The sequence below is a fragment of the Meleagris gallopavo genome, chromosome 3, assembly GCF_000146605.3.
Source record: "Meleagris gallopavo isolate NT-WF06-2002-E0010 breed Aviagen turkey brand Nicholas breeding stock chromosome 3, Turkey_5.1, whole genome shotgun sequence".
In the NCBI taxonomy this organism is placed as follows: Eukaryota; Metazoa; Chordata; class Aves; order Galliformes; family Phasianidae; genus Meleagris; species Meleagris gallopavo.
The window spans coordinates 15,003,296-15,024,137 of record NC_015013.2 but is presented as its reverse complement, the minus strand read 5'-3'; the positions used below and the strand labels follow the sequence as shown (position 1 = coordinate 15,024,137).

At 41.5% G+C, this 20,842-nt stretch overlaps 1 long non-coding RNA gene across 1 annotated transcript in view; it reads left to right on the top strand.

Annotated features, from left to right (window-relative positions):
- The window catches only part of LOC116216432, a 41,427-nt gene extending 22,225 nt beyond the window's left edge, over window positions 1-19,202 (top strand). The window contains exon 4 of the long non-coding RNA XR_004159157.1: window positions 13,051-19,202. This is a non-coding gene — a long non-coding RNA (uncharacterized LOC116216432). The remainder of the gene's footprint in view (window positions 1-13,050) is intronic.
- The last annotated feature ends 1,640 nt before the right edge of the window (window positions 19,203-20,842 follow it).

Genomic DNA, 20,842 nt, shown 5'->3' with positions numbered 1-20,842 from the left:
GCTAACTAGCTGGAGATCATAAAGTTACATCTAGGGCTGATATGCACCTGTGTATAACCTCCAGCATCCCAACAGCATATGTGGAAAGGTGCACTAAACAGCCTAGCAGAGCCATAAGAGATGGATGAAGCAATCTGTGATTAAGGAAAGTATGTGCACCCTACATCTCTGTCTTCACCATAGCCTTTGAAGTTGCAGGGGAGCAAGTATTCATGCTTAGTGGTGGATTTCACATAACAGGCCATGAGAGTTAATTCTGTTGTAAATAACTTTCTGTATCACTGGGAAGATGTTGGGAGCACTTGACCTCACTTGTGAAATATACATCTGTTTCCTCGCTGTGCTTGATCCTTCTGATGCAGTTCTGCACTTCACACCTTCCTGGATCTTGACAATCAGATGCCTTTTCTGCTTGGGAAGGTATATACAGTGTGAGAGCTAACTAGCCTGTGCTGCTGGAAATTAACGATGATTATACTTGATCTTGCCAGAGTTGACTGCAGGTTGAAGCTGTTGGCAGAGTATTTCAATTCTATCTTTGTGCTGCAGTATTTCCCACTGATCACACACAGTACCTGTTTGTCTGATGGCTGTAATGAGGGTGAGTAGCAGAGGTGCCTTTGCTGTTTTCTGTAATCTCTGCTGGTGAGCTATACAGCTGCATGTAGGGCAAAGCTCACTTTCTGCTTGTTTGTGTACCTAAGTATAGCGAGGGTTTTCTTACAGCTAGGAAGAAAAAATTCTGGGGAAGAAGGTAATTTCTCTACTGTACCAGCTGATACACCACAGAAAAATAATAATAATAATTGACGTGGTTTTGGGTGTAGAAACACACAAAAACCTAACTGGGTTGATTTAGATGGGATGCATCAGCATTGTTTATGAAAAATGAGAACTGCTAGCATCTGGATCATCAAGTTTGGAAAAGCCCTCCAGCATCATCTAGTCCAGCTGTTTATCTTCCCACTCAGCCACGTCCTTTAGTACCAGATCTAAATGTTTATTGAATACAATGACTCAATCACCTTCTTGGGAAGCCTATTCCAGCTCCTGATCACTCTTTCAGAAAAGAAACTTTACCTAATATCCAAACCAAACCTTCCCTGGTACAACTTGAGGCCATTCCCTCTGGTCCAATTGCTACAAACATGGGAGAAGAGGCCAATGTCTACACAGGCTCCTTTTAGGCAGTTGCAGAGAGCTATGAAATCTCCTCTGAGCCTCCTCCAGATTAAACAATCCTGGTTCCCTCAGCTGCTCCTCATAAGACTTGCTACAGACCCTCTACCAGTTTTGTTGCCCTTCTCTGAACATGTTCCAGGGCCTTGGTGCTGCCCTCAGACCCTTCAGTTAGCAAAGGGTCTGAGACTAAGCACAGTATTTGAGGTGTGCCTTCACCAGAGCTCAGTACAGGGAGATGGTCAAGTCCCTGCTCCTGCTGGCAATGGTATTTCTGATACAAACCAGGATGCCTTTGTCCTTCTTGGCCACCTTGGCACATTGCTGATCATCATTTAGATGAGCATCAACCAATATCCACAGCTTCTTCCAGCCACTCTTCCCCATGCCTGTAGCATTGCCTGGAGTTGTTGAGTGGGTGATGTGAAATGCATGTTCGTGAGAAAAACTTTAGCTCTTACTAGCACAAACTGCAGTAATGTAAATGAGAATGTAAACTGCAGACAGCAGCAGAACTGCAGACTGCCATCTGATATTTCCAAGTTTCCCTAGGTGTTATTCCTGGGGAGCAGGGGCTGAATTATCTCAAAATTACCTCATTGTGATAAAAACCCTGATAGACCCAAAACAGGTGGGATTTTGTAAGGTGTTGCCTGTTCCCTCCTCAACAATGTCTGCAGGATTTAGTTTGTTGTTTGCTTTGAATCTTAATGAGAAAAGCAGGTACAGGCTGAGACTGAGATGGAGGTGAGCATCTGCAGGACTCCCAGTAGTTCAGGTGATTGCAGCACGCTTTGCAGGTGTGTGGCAATGACAGCCTGGTTACAGATTTAGCCTGCTTATAAATGGTCTGGCAATGGCATGAAGGGATATTTATCTCTGTTGGGTTGGTAGGGAAGAGCATCTATTTCAGTGCTGGATGGAAAGACCGGCAGTAGAGAGTGCCCTAATCCAAATGTAGACAGAGGCTATTTGGCTGCACCATGAGGCTCAGTGTGCTTCTTGTACCTTCATCTTCCTTCTCCGTAGGTCTGCTCTTGCTTAAGTGAAGGAGGCTGTATCTGCTGGGTCATCAAAGATGGGTGTTAGAGTGCTGCCTACACACTAAGTCCAGCTGACAAGGAGTGGAAGAGGGAGCTTCAGTGAGTTACTACAGCTTTGATCCTTTGTAGAAGAAAGGAGACGCTCTGTGGTTGAGTAGTGATGTATCTACCAGGAATGAGAAATGGCATCTGCTTTCCTTTCCATCTATTTCCTTAGGCATATCAAATAATCTACTTCTGCAGCCTATGCTTGAATAGGCTCTCCACGAGCTGCCATCCCTGACAGCATTGTATACTTCATATCTCCTGAGGAGAGAAATTTTGTGAGAAGCTTTCAGAGAGTAAATGTTTTCCACCAGCCCTTGAATCCCTTCCTCTCAATGAAGGAGGAGGCTGGGACAAATAGATAGTCTGAAGGTGACTGTGTGGTGGGAGTAGGTCCCCTCAGAAAGGAATCTGGACTATTTCTTTTTCCCTGCCTGGGTGACTGTTGTTGGTTGTATGGCAGTACTAGCTTCTGAGCAGTGTGCTGGTCAAGAAGGCAGAATCAGATCTCCACCCCCAGGTGAACTGCCTCCTCCTAGCGAGGAGTTGCAAGGAAGAAAGAGAAGGAGACTTGAATGTCAGAGCCACCCTGGTGTCTGTAGCTGGTGATAAGAGCCTGTTAATAAGAGTTTTGAAGTCACGGCAGTTGTTTTCTCTGTATAAGTTGCTGGCTCTTCTCTTATACCTGCCTTCCTGTTGTCTTTTTTTACCCTTGATATTTCTTTCCCCTTTCTTTTCTGCAAATGGCTTTCTGCACTGGGAAGTCAGTGGAGGGTTTAACCTGGAGAAATATGTGTATTTTGCTTTCCTGTGCAGTTAAGGCACATCACAGAATCATAGAATGTCTTGAGTTGGAAGGGATCTCAAGGATCATCAGTCTCCAACCCCCTTGCCACCGACAGGGCTGCCAACCTCCATATCTAATACCAGACCAGGCTGTCCAGGGCCCCATCCAACCTGGCCTTGAACACCTCCAGGGATGGGGCATCCCCAACCTCTCTGGGCAGCCTGTTCCAGCACTTCACCACACTCTTGGTAAAGAACAACAGTCCTGTTACCCTCAAACTTCATCCTCATATTTTATTGTTATACCTTTAAAATACTACTCACTGTTTTAGAAATAGAACTGAATTTCAAAGTCACTGTTTTCATTATTTTATGTAGATACACATAGACAGTTTACCTTCTGATAAATGCCCTGTGTATTTCCAAACTTCTCCTGTACCAGTTTTTTTTATGAGATCTTGAAGAAAAGGATTGGACTTAACCTGGGGAATTATGTATATTTTGTTTGCCGTATAAATAAGGCATATAAAACTTAAGAATGTGCAGAGCCACTGGAAGGTGCTAACACGAAGGATGTTTTCTTGGTGCCTTTGCTGAGCATCTTTAAGTGAGGAGAGACAAAAATCTCTCTCTTCACAGCTGTAAAAATTCATGCTGTTATTAGGCTAGGGGTGCTCCTGAGGTCACTGGGGTTTGAAATCTGTATGCTCTGGCAAATGAGCTGTAACTGTTGCCAAAAGCAGCAGCAGCAGATGTAGACACCTTACTGGAAAGCAGCCTATTCTGATGGGACCACGTGCTCTTCCAGCACGAGCTCACAGAGGTGCTACCTCAGATAAAATAAGTGTGTCTTGGCGTATTCCCCACTGCGAGCAGGAAGGTAGTAGAAGTGCAGGAATCTTTTTCTCCTCCTTCCTTTAAGAATAAAGGATGCTTCCTCCCACTTAGGGAGGACACTGATACTGGTCTTTTCCTTCTGTTTCTGAGATGGAGAAGGAATGAGGAAACTTTCAGAACGTGCAGAGCAAACGCCCTCCTGTTAGTGTTGGCAAACAAAGTGCTTCATAATAATCAGACTGCTGATAATAAACCTTAAATCTCCAGCCTCAACAGGGCCAGTAAAAAAACTGTGCTTAGTACTGGTCTCGCTATATTGTCAATATCACAGAGTATATTTTACAATCCTGTTTCAGTAACAACCTTTCTAGTAAAGGTAGATCTCTTGTCCTAATATATTCTCACATTTATCCTCGTTGTTGGAAGTATTTGTCTGACAGTACCAAATCTGCTTGCTTCAGCAGTGTGGCAATTGCTTTCTGGGCCATGTGGAAGCCTTCTGACATGCTGTGTGTCATGTAGGTTTGTCATGAATTCACTTTATACCTCATTCATGTAGAATAAATGTGAACTCCCTGTTTCAGCTTCATATACTGCCTTTTAAATGTTAGTCTGAATTTTTGGAATTCTGGTCAGAAGCACAGTATATCAAATTTCTGGGAGAAGGAACGGTGAGCGTAAGAGTAGTGAGCTGTCTTGGAAAAAAAAGCTCTGACTGCTGTTATGGCAACTTGAAACAAGGATAGACCAAAGTGATCTAAAATTGCAAAACTCCACAGAGATGATCTTCTAGATTTCCTAGGTGTATAGTGTTCCACAGACCCCAGTGAAAGAATAATCCACAATATCTTTCCCTTGTCATACTGCAGAGCATAGGGATCAGGGAGTAGGGAAAGTTCCAGTTGCAAGATGCCTTGTTATTTCTCAAATGTAGGTCTTTCTGTTATTAGCTTTAAACACTATTTCCCAGGTCATGGCTGTACTGGTCTAAAGAAATCAAAACACACATATAATCCTAGTGTAAATAGTGTACAAACCTACTGAAATGAAGTAGGGGGAGCTGGGATGTGACATGAAGAATTCAAACTCTATCACCACAGAGTAGTTATAAAGCAGGTATGTTTAATCAGCACATGCCAGATGCAGGGGGATATTCTCACCTAGCCTGCCTACAGGAGGGCAAGAAAGATACATACTTAAACAGCAAGTTGCTTACATATGCGTAAGATGTCCAAGAAAAGGCTAGATTTTTACAATGAGTCCCCAGAATGATTGACATTCCTCCCTTTGCCCCAAGTCTCAGCTCTTTTGCACATGCATATCTCAGTGGTCTTTCTGATGAAGGTCGTTGTGTTATTTTCTTGGACTTGGGTTAGGATGGAGGACGCTTGGGTGGCTCTGGTTAATCATCTCATCAGCCACAACTCTGTTTACCAATCTGCTGCTTCTTTGCTAATTTGTGGTTTGCTATTTTAGTCTACTGTCTCACATTCCAGAGTAGGGGAGCTAAGTCTTCTTTGGAAACAACACGAGACTTGCTGTCTGCATTAATTGTTTAAGTCTGTAGAAAAGCATCTGTCATCGGCAGCAAGAAGCTGGCTTAGCAAGGTCAAAATCTGCAGCTGCCGATTCAACACCTCACATAACTTTTAACCTAACTTACTTTTCTTAGTTCAGATGTGACTATAGGCTACATGCAGAAAACCATGCAGATGGTTTTTCAACAGGAAGCCGAAGTGCTGGTGAGGTGTTCTTCAAACAGGGTAGGACATGAGGTACGCAGGCAGTAACGTGGCTTTTTGCCAAAGTGAAGTGGAAAAGACAATTAGTTAAAAGCTTAGGGAGAGAATGATACTGTGGCAGGGCTACTTCAAAACAGGAGAGAACAGCAAGCAAGTCTGGCTGTTGTCACAGCACAGAGAAAAAAAGCAAAGCTGAGCTCACCATAGAAGCAAAAGACTGCTGTTTTTTTGCATTTGAATTCCAGAGAAGCATACTGGCTGGGCTGATTTGTACTCAGATCTGTCTGTAATTTAATTATGCATTGGTGAGAAGAGCTGGGAGAGATGAGGTTCACTTTGGAAAGTGCAGCCCTTTGACAGTAAGAACTGCAGGATAATGCAGCTCTGCCAAGAATCAAAATCTTTAGTTGAACTTCAGAGCACCTTCTGTTAGCCTGACCTTTGCTTGATGATTTGTTTGAGATGGTAATTTGTAGGTTGCAGAGAGTCAGCTTGCTGTAATCAAGGTATCTGTAAGCCCGTAAATGTTAGTATCTGTGTATTGAACTGCTTTTCCTCCGTACCACGCAGATGTGGAGCTGTCATCTGCACAGCTGCTGGTGTTCTTCCATTATGCTGAAAATTGGTCCCTCGCCCTGACAGACAAATCTCAGTTTTCTGTTCTTATGGCTCACCACTTCAGCTGTCTCCACAACAACTAATAAGCTCCTAGTTCTCTGGAGCTGAGTCATCTTTTACCTTACCTCGTTCCCTGAAAATGGACATCAAAATAGATTCTTCAAGAAGCTGTCATGGAAGATGCTGTCTGCCTTTGGTTTGAGTTGCCAGCGTGTCTTTTGCTTTTATTTGTAACAAGCTGAGCCTGTTGTTGGAGCCAGTCAAATAATTTAATTCTTTATCCTTTAAAAGATTTCCTTTGCACAGTAGAAACTGCCTTTGAACTCTGACTGCTCTGATTCTGAGTCCATTGTGCTGTATCTTTTGTATTCACCTACGTTTGCAGTATGGTTTGTCAAAGGATTTCTCTCCTTGTTGAGGGCTGTGAGGGGCTATGTAGTGAGAGTAGGGAGATTTGTGTCTCACAGAGCTTATGATCTAAACAATCAGATTCAACAGGGGTGTCAACAAATGAGCGTAAAATGCTCTGCCCTTGAAGTGTGACCCTGCTGAGAACTGTGCAAAAGAGCATAATCTGCTGTGTTCTTGTCAGATCGTGCTAGGTGGCTGGCAAGCAAACTTCCAATTTTTGTTCAGACAAATCTAAAGACAATAGTTCTTTGTGTCTCTCAGCAACTGCTGTTGTAGTTTCATACAATCATTAACGTTGGAGACAACCTTTAAATTCATCCTATCAACCATCAACCTACCACTGTTATTGCCCACTAACCCATGTACTAAGTATCATACACTGGTTTCCTCCGGGAAACTGTCCTTAAGCACAAAGAACAGAGCTGGCAGCACTTTAAGGACACTTTTCTGAGGGCACAGCAGCTCTTCATCCTCTACTTTAAGAAATCAGGCAGATGAGGCTGAAAACTAGCATGGCTGAACAAGGACCTGCTGGCCAGGCTAAGGGGCAAAAGAAAATTATAAGCAGTAGAAGCAGGGATTGGGTGGCCTTGGAAGAATAAAGGGATGCCATCTAGATCTGCAAGGATGGGATCAGGAAAGCCAAGATGTAGATGGAGTTGAACTTGTCAAAGGACTTGAAAATCAAGGATTTCTTTAGATAAATAGGCACAAGAGATAGGTAAAGGAGAGTGTACCCCCTCTGATAAATAACAGCTGGCTTCTTCAGACATGGACAAGGCTGAGGTATTTAATGAGTTCTTTGCCTTGATCTTCACAGCCAGTCAGGCTTCTCATGCCTCCTGTATCTCTCACCTTCCAAGCAGAGATTTGGGGAGTAAAATTCCTCCTAGTGAAAGAGTGGGGAGTAAGTCTGAGACCATCTCGTGAGGCTGAATGCATACAAGTCTATGGGGCCAGATGACATTCATCCCAAGATTCTGAATTAACTGGCTTATGTTTGCTGAGCCATTCTTATGGCTGTCAGGTGATGTTCATGGTGACTGGAGAAAGGGAAACATCGCTCCCATTTTTAAGAAAGGGAGAAAGGAACACAAGGGAACTACAGGCCAGTGAGCCTCACATCTATACCTTGAAAGAACATAGAGTTGATCCTCCTGGAAGAGAAGTTAGGGCACATGTGCAATGAGGAGGTGATCCAAGACAGCCAGCATGGCTTCCCCTATGACAGATCATACCTGATCAACCTAGAGGCCTATGATAGCATCAGTGGACAAAAGGGAGGACAACTGATATTTTCTACCGGGAATTGTGCAAGGCCTTTGGCATGGGCTCTACCACATTCATATCCCCCCAGTTTTGAGATAAGGATTTGAAAGCTGAACAATTAGGTAAAGAACTGGTTGGATGGTCATAGCAAGAGGGTAGTTGTCAATGGCTCTGTGTCCAGGTGGAGGTTGGTGATAAGTGGTGTCTCCCAGAGGCCTGTTTTGGAATCCGTACTCTTCAACATCTCTGTCAACAGCATAGAGAATGAGATTGAGTGTGCCCTCAGCAAGTTTGCTGACGACACCAAATTGAGATGTGCACTTGAGACGTTAGAAGGGAGGGATGCCATTCAGAGGGATCTGTCACATTCAAAGCCTGGGCACTTGACAGTCTAATGAGATTTATCATGGCTAAGTGCCAGGTGTCTTACCTGGATTGAGGCAATCCCAGATATGAGTACAAACTCAGAGAAGAACTCATTGAGATCAGCTCTGTGGAGAAGGACTTAGGGGTCCAGATGAATGGAAAAACTGGACATGGGCCAGCATGATCTCACAGCTCAGAAGGCCAACAGTAACTTAAACTGCATCAAAAGAGGGATGGCCAGCAGTGTGAGGGAGATGATCGTCCTCTCTATTCTGTCCTTGTGAAGCCCCACCTGGAGTACTGTGTCCAAGTCTGGGGCCCTCAGTAAAGGAAAAAAGCAGAGCTGTTGGAGCAAGTCCAGAGGAGAGCCATGAAGATAATCGAGGAGTTGGGCTTATATAGCTTGGAGAAGTCTTCAAGGAGACCTCAAGGCCTTTCAATTCTTGAAATGAGCTTACAAGCATGAGAGGGATCAACTTCTTACACAGGACAGGGCAAGGGAAAATGTCTTTAAACTAAAAGAGAAGAGATTTAGGTTAGATATTAGGAAGAAGTTTTTTACTCAGAGGGTGGTGAGGTGCTGTCTCAAGCTGCTCAAAGATGTTGTGGATACTCCCATTCCTGGAAGCATTCAAAGCCAGGTTGGATGGGCAGCCTGATTTGGTGATTGGTGGCCCTGACTATGGCAGGGGGGTTGGAACTAGGTGGGCTTTAAGGTTCCTTAAACCTAAGCCATTCTATGATCTACAGGTTTCTTTCAAGGATGAGGACTCTACCATCCTGGGCTGCCTGTTCCAGCACTTGACCACTCTTTCAGAGAATTTTTTCCTACTATCCAATTTGAACCTCCCCTTGAACAACTTGAGACCATTTCCTCTCATCCTATTTTTGGTAACTGGGAGAAGAGGCCAACCCCTCACCTTGCCATAACCTCCTTTTAGGGAGTTGTAGAGAGTGATAGAATCATAGAATGGCCTGGGTTGAAAAGGACCACATTGATCACCTAATTTCAACCCCTCTGCTATGTGCAGGGTCTCCATCGAGTAGACCAGGCTGCCCAGAGCCACATCCAGCCTGGCCTTGAATGCCTTCAGGGATGGGGCATCCACAACCTCCTTGGGCAACCTGTTCCAATGCGTCACCACCCTCTGTGTGAAAAACTTCCTCCTAATATCTAACCTAAACCTCTCCTGTCTCAGTATAAAAGCATTCCCCCTTGTCCTATCACTGTCCACCCTTATAAGCAGTCATTCCCCCTCCTATTTATATGCTTCTTTCAAATATAGGAAGGCCACAATTAGATCTCCCTGGAACCTACTCTCCTCCAAGCTAAGCCCCCTCTTTTCCAGACAGAACAATTGCAGTTCCCTCAACTGCTCCTCTTGTGCTCCAGGGCCTTCACAGCTTCTTTGTCCTTCTCTGGACATGCTCCAGGACCTCAATGTCTTTCTTGTATTGACAGCCCCAAAACTGAACACTCTAATTGAGGTACAGCCTCAACAGTGGAGGTGTTCAGGGAGGAGATCAGCTCCCTGCTCCTGCTGGCAACACTACTGGAAGGAAGATTTTAGAAAGCTGTTAATGTGCACTTGGAAGTGTTCATCCATGTCTGCTGCCTTAACTGTGCTCTAGCTTCCTCCTGTTGAACAACTTCGACTTTTGGCAGACCCTCTCTCCCATGGGAGATGAGGAGATTCTGAGATGCTGAAGAAGTGATGCAGAAATGCATGTAAGCAACAGGTACATCAAGACTGAAATCTCCATGAAGGTCAGGGGAGAAGCAGTGTGTGTACATCTGGGTGTTTGAGGACCCAGGAGAAAGAAGCAGCAGTTGCCATGTGCCACAGGAGTCTGGGAGGTGCTGTCCTGCTGCTGCTACAGCTTCTCAGGGAAATAGGGCTTGGTGTTGCCTCTGATGAGGGAGCTGCCCTTAGGAAATGCTCTCGTATTTTGAGTTAGGACATAAGCCTCTGGAGTCTTTCAGTCTGCACCTGTTGGTAGAGGGGCCTGGATTCTCTGGCTTATGGCAACCCCATATGTAGTATTACATATTGATTTATTTATTTCCAGCAACTGAGGAAAGTTTGTCTCTGATAAAAGTCCTAAAAGTCCCTGGTTTGATGATCTCAATGGTAAGAGCATATGGACAAGAAAGTTGGTCCTAACAGGAAGCTTGAGATTTGTGAGCAATAAATGATTAAACACTCCTAGGCTCCATTGTACCTATTCAGAGATCTTCCTTAAGATCTGTCTTAAAGCAACGTCTGCCTGCTCAATGTCTGCCATTTCAGTGACTTCCAAGCTTGCCTGTGCTATTTAAATGTGTAGAGAAAATGCTGCTCTTCTAAGTACCTGAATTAAAATCTTAGATAACACCTTCCTTTTAATGAGAAAAGCATTATGCTTGTCTTAGAAAAAGATGAAATCTTGTTCTTCAACAAAGGAAAACCACTTTTAAAAAGCTGTTAGGCTTTTTTGTTCCTCTGCAGCGTTACACTGTTTTGGCAGACTGGAGACAATGAGCAAGACCATTAATGGGGTAAATCATTTATTTCAAAGCTCAATCTAAAAGTAGACTCCCTTAAAAACTGGGGGTGAAATATGTAGTAGGATGTTAGTTCCTTTTCAGCTCATCCATCTATGAGCCTGATTGCTTTTCCCTGCCACATTCTCTTGCTTTAAAGGTAGTATTGGCCGTTGCAAGGGAAACAAAAAAGGACAAACTTTGTTCATTATGATTCATGATTAAGACAAACAATTTCCACATGAGGTTCTCTGTAACACAAATTGATCTTACAGTTCTCATGGTGTTTGAAACTTACAATGTGTGTCAGGCAGTGAAATCAGTGTTTTGCTTGTGGGCTTATGAAATAGAAATGGGACTGCTATTAAAACTGACGCTGCTGTCAGCTCATCCTCATATTTACAAGGCTGAAAGTGAATTATAATTTCTAATCGTATTTCCTTTTAGCAAATGATAGTAATATCCTGAGTTTCGGCTGTATGAGGCCAGGAAAAACATATGGACAAAGCGCAATGTTCCCAGATGTGTGCTCAGACCACCTCGAGATGCTCAGTCCAACAGCACCCTCTACGTCCTATCAGTTTAAGCGCATCTCAGTGCATCCCTCACAGATGTGATCTGTGTCAGGTGGTGTTATCATTGACGATGCATTTTCTGGGTAACTTTTCGTCTGATCTCAACGGCACACGAAGATTAAAAGCAATTATTAAGCAGAAGAGTAATTAAAGCCTTGGTGAATAAAATAAAATATGGTGGAATCGAGCTTCTTGCCAACTCTCTCGGTTCTAGGAAACCAATAATCCAGGCAAAAGAACAGAGTCTGTGATTCACTGAAGAGTGCATTATATAGAATCTGTGAACATTTTAGGGAAGAAGGACATTATACAATGGTGCAGGCATTACATGGTGGGCACTACATGGAAGATGATTTGCAGAAGTATTACACTGTCTGTATATATGGCACTATATTAGCCTAGATAATTGATCATAATTATTCTGCATGCAGATAATGTCTCAAATTATCTTCAAGTTTCATATACATATAAAGCATTATTCTGTAAATCATCCGTCTTGTATTGCTCACCTCAACATAACACTCGCTCCTCCCTATAAACCCTGCAATTTCATATAATGCTAACCTTCTTGTAACCCTCACCCCCTCTATATGACACCTTCTTCAATATAACTCCTCCATATGGTATCTGCACAGATCCATATAACACCCTATTTATATAATAACTTCCTTAGAATTGCCTTCATACCATTCTGTATGCCATTCAGTAGCACAGAATAAATTCTCTGGCAGTGGATGTTAAGAAAATCTACATTTTAAAATTTTCACATTTTACAGTGATATAAATAAAAAGCTGAAAGAAAGCTGCACTCCCAACAAAAAACAAGGTATCTCCATGTTCCAATTCAATCTCTATCATTAAGAAAAAAAAGACCATAACTGTTATTTTTGTCTCTAATTTATTGTCACTGTAACACCTATCTAAATATATTGCCTATCCCTCCATATTATGTGTGCACCTCGATAAAATGCTTCCTCCAAATAGCAACCCCCTTTGTATAATACGTCATAAATAATCCACCATGTAATACTTACAACGCTCACCTCAATATAGTGCTTGCCCCTCCATATAACCCATGAACCTCAGGATATCACAGCCTTCCATATAGCCTCAATATAACAGAATAATTCATCAGGTTGCGCACTCTAAGATAATAGGAATATGAAGGTTCACATTTTACAGTCTAGTAATTCACATTTTATGGTCCAATAAATAACTGAGACAGAGTTGTGGTTTAACTCAGCAAGCTGCCAGTGGGGTTTCTCTACACGTGTAAAACATGGTGATGCAGGGTGTGTACCCACGTTATCTGCTCTCTTGAGTAGAGAAATTCTTACTGCTAATAGCTAAGATGCTGGTCCAGACAGGTGAGGAGCAGCACATACTGTATGTCCAGGCTGTTATTCCAGCATCATAGCACTCAGGTGCTCAGACAATGTGCTCATCTGGATGACAGATGAAATCTTTTAGCATATCTCACAGCTTGTCCATAGTAAGAGTTCAGATGGTTATTGTCTTCCTCATGAGTACTGACTCTTCTTCCACTTATCCTCATGATGGCCCTCCATCTTCTTCTTCCATCTCATTCTAGTAGAACTTTATTTCCTTACTAAATGTGCTGACTTTCATAGCCATTTTTTTATTCTTGTGTATAGGAGTTGAACCACAGAGCCTCTTGCAGGGGTTGGCAACAGCATGGCCTAGATGGTGAGTGGACATTGTATGGAATATAATTTAAGAATTACACCTGATTTGTTTAACCTATGAACCACATGTGGCCCAGCCCATCTTGTACTGCAGCTACACACTGCCCTGAGCTATCATGACAGCAGCTTTGCCCTACTGAGCGGCCTATGTATATGCAGCCCAAGACAATTCTTCTTCACTCAACGAGGCCCAGGCAAGCCAAAGGGTTGGACACGTGTGTATTACACTGTATATATATATATGACACTCTTAAAATATTGTCTAGCATATAGAGTACTTATGATCACTTATCCTTTTTATAAAATATGTGTGAAATTGGATTGGAACAATAAGAAAGAAAAAGAATCACAGGAAAGATGCTCCGGAGCCTTCACTCATTTTGCAAACCAAGTTCCAAGTCTGACCCCTGTGCTTTTGACTGAGTCTTTCTTCTCTTCAAGAGTATTTTTCAAGGAAGTTCACAAGGTGGTGCTGTATCATCTTCCACGTCAGAGCTTGGAAAACTGTTTCGTATTGACCAAAACCAGAATGGAACAGATTCACCCTTCCAGACTGATTTCAACCCATCTGGTTTGCTTTTGGTTTGGTGTTTTGGTGGTTTTTGTTTTAATTCTTTTTTCTTTTCTTTTTCTTGTTTTTCTTTGAGGCTCTGAGAATTGACTGTTGGTACAGCTCTAGGAAAGGGATTAACTCTTCCTGCTGATCTCTGAAGTGATGATGTACAAGAAATTAAATCTGATTTTTCTTGGGATACATTCAGAAACCTATGAAGGTTTCTCCTATCTAGGCACACTCCTAAATATTTGCTTAGTACTCTCTTATTTTAGTTACTCAAGGGAAATGCAGTGTAGAATAACTGCATGACACAAAGTTACATCACAAGCAATAGAAAAAAAATGTTGTGCACATTTGAATGGCTATAGGGTTGAAATTTTGGTCAGGGGAAGGATGTGGACGGACTATAGTGTAAACTTGTTTCTTCACTTCAAAATGTATTCGGCATATCCCAAAGTTTTTTACAAAGAATCTGCTTTGTCATTGGATGCTCTGAACATGCTTGTTGCAGGCAAAGTATTTAATTTCTTGCAACACACTCATATCTGGAGAAAATTCTTTCACTCCCCTCTCCTGGGGTAATTTCAAATTATTTCACTCCATGGGTTTCTTTTCAGTTAATTTTAGTATAATCCTCTTTTTACATTTTTCTCAGTGCTGCCCCCCACCTTCTTATTCAGCTGATTTATTATGTGCTAACAGCTACTTTGAAAGAAGAAAATTCAAGTATTATGAGTGAGGCATACCTCTTGCTCTCTAAAAATGGAAGGAGGCCATACATGCTCATAGAAGACATTAAAATGCTTATATTGTTTGTTTTAGTGTAAAGTAATGTAATGTTTTAATAGTGTTGTTTTAATGTAACTATTAATGTACTGCATCTCATATCTTGCATTTTGGTGCTATGAGATTATAGTTAGAGTAGCCAAATAGTATGAGAGGAAAAATGTTCTTCATAAACTGTTCAGGAAAGGACGACACTCAGCCCAGAAATGTTTCTAGATTCATTCCTTTCTAAATGTGTAAATAAGAGCGAGCCCACATAGGTATTGTGTGGTTTGTACTTACTAAAGCAGTCACGACTGACAAAAGCCTTTCCAGCCTGGAGATGCTGTGTAGTTTGCTCCTGGAGAGCAAATCATTAAATATTCTTTTTGAATGCTTTCTGTGTATGAAGAGTGTATTTCCCAAGGAACAATAAGGGAAGAATGACTCTTTCCTACCAGTCAGCTCTTGGTACATACATACCTGCAGAACACCTTAGGTAAAATCATTTATGTCTAAAAACTGTGAATCACCACATTCCACAGCTATTGCTAAAGATTGCCCTTGTGGACCTGCCATGTTTCTGTCCCTTGTTCTTATGAGAAATGAAAGCTGAGCTCCTAGAAACCTTCCCAGCAGGTTCCGGTTCCAGAAGCCCGCATCTTTCAACAATGGAGGAAAAATGTCTAGGCTTGGAAAGATTTTTCTTTAAGTCCTAAATTGTTTCTAATCATGATTTCAGATGCATCACAAAGGCTCTAATTGAGATCAAAGAGGATCTATAAAATGATGACTTCCTGGTTTTGATTTGCAGTTTTCTTTCTCTGTTTCACTTTCCTTCACATATTATATTACTTTTTAAAATAATTCCCAGTAGGACATCATCTGTGAGATGCCTTCCCTCCCAGCCTGTCTATAGCTCAGCAATTAAGATGGAGGATGCAGTGGAATTGCCAGGTCACGGCCTGCACCAATGGTTGATCATTAGATGAGAAGGTGTGGCTAATCCAGGGAGCTCAGGTGCAAGCAATGCAACCTCAGTGATTGGAAGGGCCAGGATACACTCCTCCTCACCCCTCATTTAAGGGTTAGCAGCTAAGGGAATAATACCTTTTTGGATAGAGATTCTTCTCCTCTTGAGCTATCACCGGTCATTGGAAGGGGTGAACTGATTTTCTATTTGTTTTTGTTATGTGTTATTGCTCTGTAGTGCCTGTATCCCATTTGAAGGTACTGTCATCACCTTCTTTCCCTGTACAGAGGGGAATGAGGCAGGAGCATGAACTGGGCCATTCAGCTCAGCATTCTTCCTGGTGGTACTGCAGTTCTGGGTCATCTCATTTGCACTACTGGCCAAAAACCTCAGTTTGTCTTGAATCATTAAACTGTGTAACTAAGGAAAGTAAAGATGTCACCTACTTCGGGCTGTAATACTTAACTTCTGATTTATTTTGTTACTTAATGAAGACAAAAGGCCCTGAAGAAAGTTTCTGATCTCAATGAAAGTTCAGAGGCAATATATATTTTTAATAGAAATACTATCTGAGCAAGTGAAAGGTCATGCTCAGAGAATGTGAAGTGCTTTTTTTTTTTTTTTTTTTAAGTCAGCATTTACAGAAGGAATAATATCATCTGAGAGCATGACAGAAAATACTTTTTAAACACTGAGTGAAACACGCTTGTAGCAGCAATTGAACGTTTTGTTTCAACAGCTCTGCAGAGGTACATGCATGTAAGCTCTTTAAGCATGTTTCAGTAGGAATTTACCGATGAGAGGACTGCAGCTGTTGATCAAAGACCAATAGGAGACTTTATTATAATCATTTTTTAATGTGGGGGAAAGAAAACATAAGCTATTAAAAAGTTGCTAGGAGATAAATTTCTTTTAAAATGTCTGTTTTCAAAAATTCAGCTATATTGTACCAGTGTATTTTAATTGATGAAATATATGCTTTTTTTTTTTTAATAATTAAGTAAAAGTTTAGCAGAAAGACTTTGTTCCCATATATGTTTTCTGCTGTTCTTTTTTTCCTAATATCATTCCTGGTATATGGAACAATATTTTCATTCTAAGTTAATCAGTCTTTTTAAATATGAAATTATTTCTATTTTACATATTAAGAAAAACAACAACCCTGATGAAAACTAATGATTGTATCTTCCCCATTTCCTATGAAAACAAGAAGTAAACAATAAAGCTGTTTTATAAGTAATTGCATGTTTGATAAGCTGTAAAATTAAAAATGTGCTTATTTAAATATAGTATTTTTTGTTTTGCTTTAATTTTTTTTCTTTATTCAAACTAATTGCTTTCTTGCACTATTTCAGAAACCCATTATTTGGTGGTGTGCATAGACTACTTGATTCTCAGATAGTTCCACCTTCTGTTCAGAGCCTATTTCAAGCAAAATTGTTATGGTTATTGCATTATACAGAGTTAAATACCTCATATATACCCTCCCAAAGTCAGGCAGTTGAGTCCAACAGGCATTCTTGCATTCATATTCTGAGTATGGAAAAATGTTTCACTGTATAACTTAGGGTCTCCTTCTGACACCAAGTCTTCAATTGCTAGTATGTTGGCTTCATCCCAGTGATTTATATATCATTTCTATGTAAATAGTTCTGAAAGTAATGCCTCCCTTTTATTTCCATGGAAGCTGCAACAGATACAAAGGGCACAATAATACTTTGATAGAGAAAATTCTCAGCTACAAACTGCTATTTTTCAGTACAGTCACCACTGTGAGCTTTGTATTTTCACCAGTGACAAACACAAGCCTGCATATTGCAGCTGTTTAAACTTGTATCAGTGGAGGTGACCTACCGTCCCCATTGCTGAAATGCACCTCCCATTGTGCTCACGTCCACTGTTTGGTCTCCATAAAATTCAGCAAGTATTGATGAATGTCACTATATGCCACTTTTTCCATGTGGAGGAATTGCATTACAGCCCTTTGCTTCATATGCATCTCCATGTTAGACTCTGCTGCCACCTGTCTAATGACTGTAAAATGTATGGTGGGAAGGTTCAACCTTTACCACCATATCACCATCATCTGCTTCTGATGTTGTAGGCTAACATAATAAAATAGGAGGCATTACTTTTGGAGCATTCTTTGTGCGTGCGTGTGTGTGAACAGTGAATTGTAAGAATTTGGAGACATGAGTGATTTCTTTAAGATGCTGCAGAGGTTCCTAAACATTTGAGAACTGACCCCTACAGGAAAATTTCTGCGAGAAGTGTTTAATTTCTTTTTGTGTGTGGTCACTGCAAGTTTGTATTACCATAAAGCATACAGTTTGCTTTTCTTTTTTAACTTAGCTTTTGTTAATGCATGATTAATGGCATTGATTTTTTTGTTTCTGCCTGCTTGTACGTATATGCTGATTGAAATGGACTTAATTCATGCACCTAGGAGTAAAATGCTCTACACTGCTGTCCAGGATGCATACTGTTTCTAAGCAGTACGAATTCTCCAAGTTAGTTGCATCACTCTCCAATGGACTTGCAGAAATCATGCTTTCTCCATCATATCTATCTCAAATTTGTATTGGGTTCAGCTGGGACAGAAATGATTTTTTTCATGTCTGATATGATGTTATGTTTTGGCTTTGTGGTGTTCAGTCAAAGAGCAATTCTCTATTGATTTCATTTCTCTGCATGACCCCTTAGCACCAGTTGGGGATCTGGGTTTGGGAGGGCTGGGCTATGTCCCAGGATCCTCAAAACCCTAGGAATAAAGCAGGAAAGGCATATCTCTGGGTGAAAACAATCCCCTGTGCACCGTTCTCTGCCCCCACCCACCAGCACAGGGTTGGGGCAATGGCTTTCCCTGAGGAAAAGCAGGCAAGGAATGAAAAGGGGAAAGAGTAGTCCTTGGGGTGTAAGTTTTGACTGCTGACACAAAGACTCCGTTTGGTTTCTAGTATAGACTGTAATTATTCTCCTTAAGAATGCTTTCAGAGTTGAGGCCTGTTATTACTAACCTGCAGGTGCTCTGAAATGATCAGCATGCTTTAAGCCCTAGATGTGATCCTCTTGCATTTATAAAGTTGTGGTTTTCCTCATTACTTACGTACAGAGTGTTCTTCCATTATTCCAGCCTGTTCCCACTGCTTTGGCTTGTCTTTTCATTTTCATTTTGCCAGCCTAATCTCAACTCTTATTATTTGGGTGGGAGGCTTCGTCTGAATTACTCTGGTTTTCCATTTCCTCCCTTCCACCTCCCTTACCCCTTTGAAAACTTATATTTTGTTTTCTGGAACATTTCCCAGTGATTGCAACAGAAGCTATTTAATTTCTAGATGAAGCAAATAGTTATTAGCTGGCACAGGACTAATCCATCACACAGATGGGACAAATGCTTGCCCTCAGCAGGAAGACATTAAGAACTGTTCAGCATTCTCCAGAGGCTTTTGGGGTGGCTCTGGGGAATTGCTTGCAAATCTCATGCTAAGAACATCAATAACTGTAGCTTCCTTTTTGTTTTCCATATTTCATCCTTTCACTGAATGCTTGTTTTCTGGTGTATGTTGGGTTTGAAGTAGCTTGTTGTAATACAGAAATGAAAGCTCCCCTTTGTGATGTATTGAAATTGCATTTCCAATATCAGGGTAAAGTGTTAAAAAATGACTCATGCATGCTTTTAATCAAGGGCATAATTGTGTGAAGAGGTTTGATCTCATAAAAGCTAGAGGGCCATATTTAAGTAATGAAAGGAACCTTTCTATCAATTTTGGTGGCTTTTTATTAGTTGGTTTGTTTATTTGCTGGTTTGTTGGGTACTTTTTGCACTTTGCTGCTAATGGCACTGTTTTTTGATACTAGTGTAAAAGGCAGTATAGCAAAACAACTCGTGCAGTTTCAGCTGTGATTCATGTTTACAAATGAAAGCCATGTGTGTGCTACTCAATAGTCTTTCTAAAGTTTTCCCTTCTGATACTTACAATCTGCAATGCAGAAAATCAGAAATCATGTTTGCAAAACAAGGTCTTGAGGATTGAATTACTCTTATGTAGCAGCAGTTCTAGCCCCAGATTAGATGTATGTGGAAATGACTTCCTTTGCCCTGGAGATGAAGCTGTGTGCACATCTACTTTAGCACCACACTGAATGCTGGAAATTTTTAAGGTAGATTTGAAGCCTTTTTTCAAGATAGGATTGAATTTCCCATCGTTTCTCTTAATCTATGTGTCAGTCTATCTTAAATGGTGTGGACATCACTGCACAGGAAATCCTGCTGTGGATCATGTTGCTTATGACCATCTAGGCATTTGTGAGTTATAGACACTCATCGCAGAAGAGTAGAGATTAAAAAGAACCTAGAGATTGAAAGGTCATTTAGTCCAACACCCTGCTAAAGCAATTTTCCTATAGTAGGCTGCATAGGAAAGTGTCCAGGTGAATTTTAAATGAGATCCTACTTATTGCATTGTTTTCTTCCACGTAGGATCCTAAATTCCACTGTATCATGTTCACTGCATCCAAGGCTGCCTAAACTTTCCCATTCACAACCAGTCCTTCTTTTGTAAGAACAAGGTTCAGCAGCGCATCTCTCCTTTTTGACTCTTCCACCACCTGGCTCAGAAAGTTTTCTTTCATGAACTGCAAGACCCTACTGGCCTTCTCATGCCTCGTGGAGTTGCTTCTTCAGCAAATACCAGAGTGGTTAAAGTCCCTTATGAGAACCTGTGATAGTGAGACTACTTTTTGCTGTCTGTAGAAGGCCTCATCAACTTCCTCTTCCTCCTTCTGATTAGATGGATCTTACACACAAATATTAAGAACTTTAAGCGGTAGATTCATGGTCACATTAAAGCAACAGAAATAGCTGCTGGAGCTGAGGAAGCAGTCTTGTCCCTGTCCTATCTTTTGTACCTAAAAGGAACCCATTCATGTTGCCATAGTCTTCCTCTTGTCAGTAAGAAGAGAGCAGGATTTGGGCAGTGATTTAGGTCCAGCATCTCTCATGGCCTTCTGTAGAGCTCCTGGGGTGGTAGCACAAGGAGAGAAGCGGAAAGATGCTGCTGACATAGCAGGGTGGATATTGCCTTTGGGTTCACACTGGCCCATTTGCAGCATGGGCACCTTTTGTCCTTGTAAGACAAGGTCTGTTAAGACAGAAGCTTGAAGCAATGTAAATGTAGGGGCTGGAGGAGTCACCTTCTTGATGCCCAAGGAAAATCTGATACGGGGGCAATTACAATACTTTCTGGAAAAACAGAGGAAGCACCCAAGTGAAGGTGATCCTCTGGTGATAAAGTACATCAACTTTAGGTCCCAACTTGGCAGTGCAAATTGCTAAGGAGGATCAAGCAGAAAAAGTAACTCTCAGAAAATGTATATTCAACAAAGGCGAAGAGACCTCTTCAGTCAATTTCAGCAAATTAAGGAACAGAGCAAGGATAAGAAAAGGG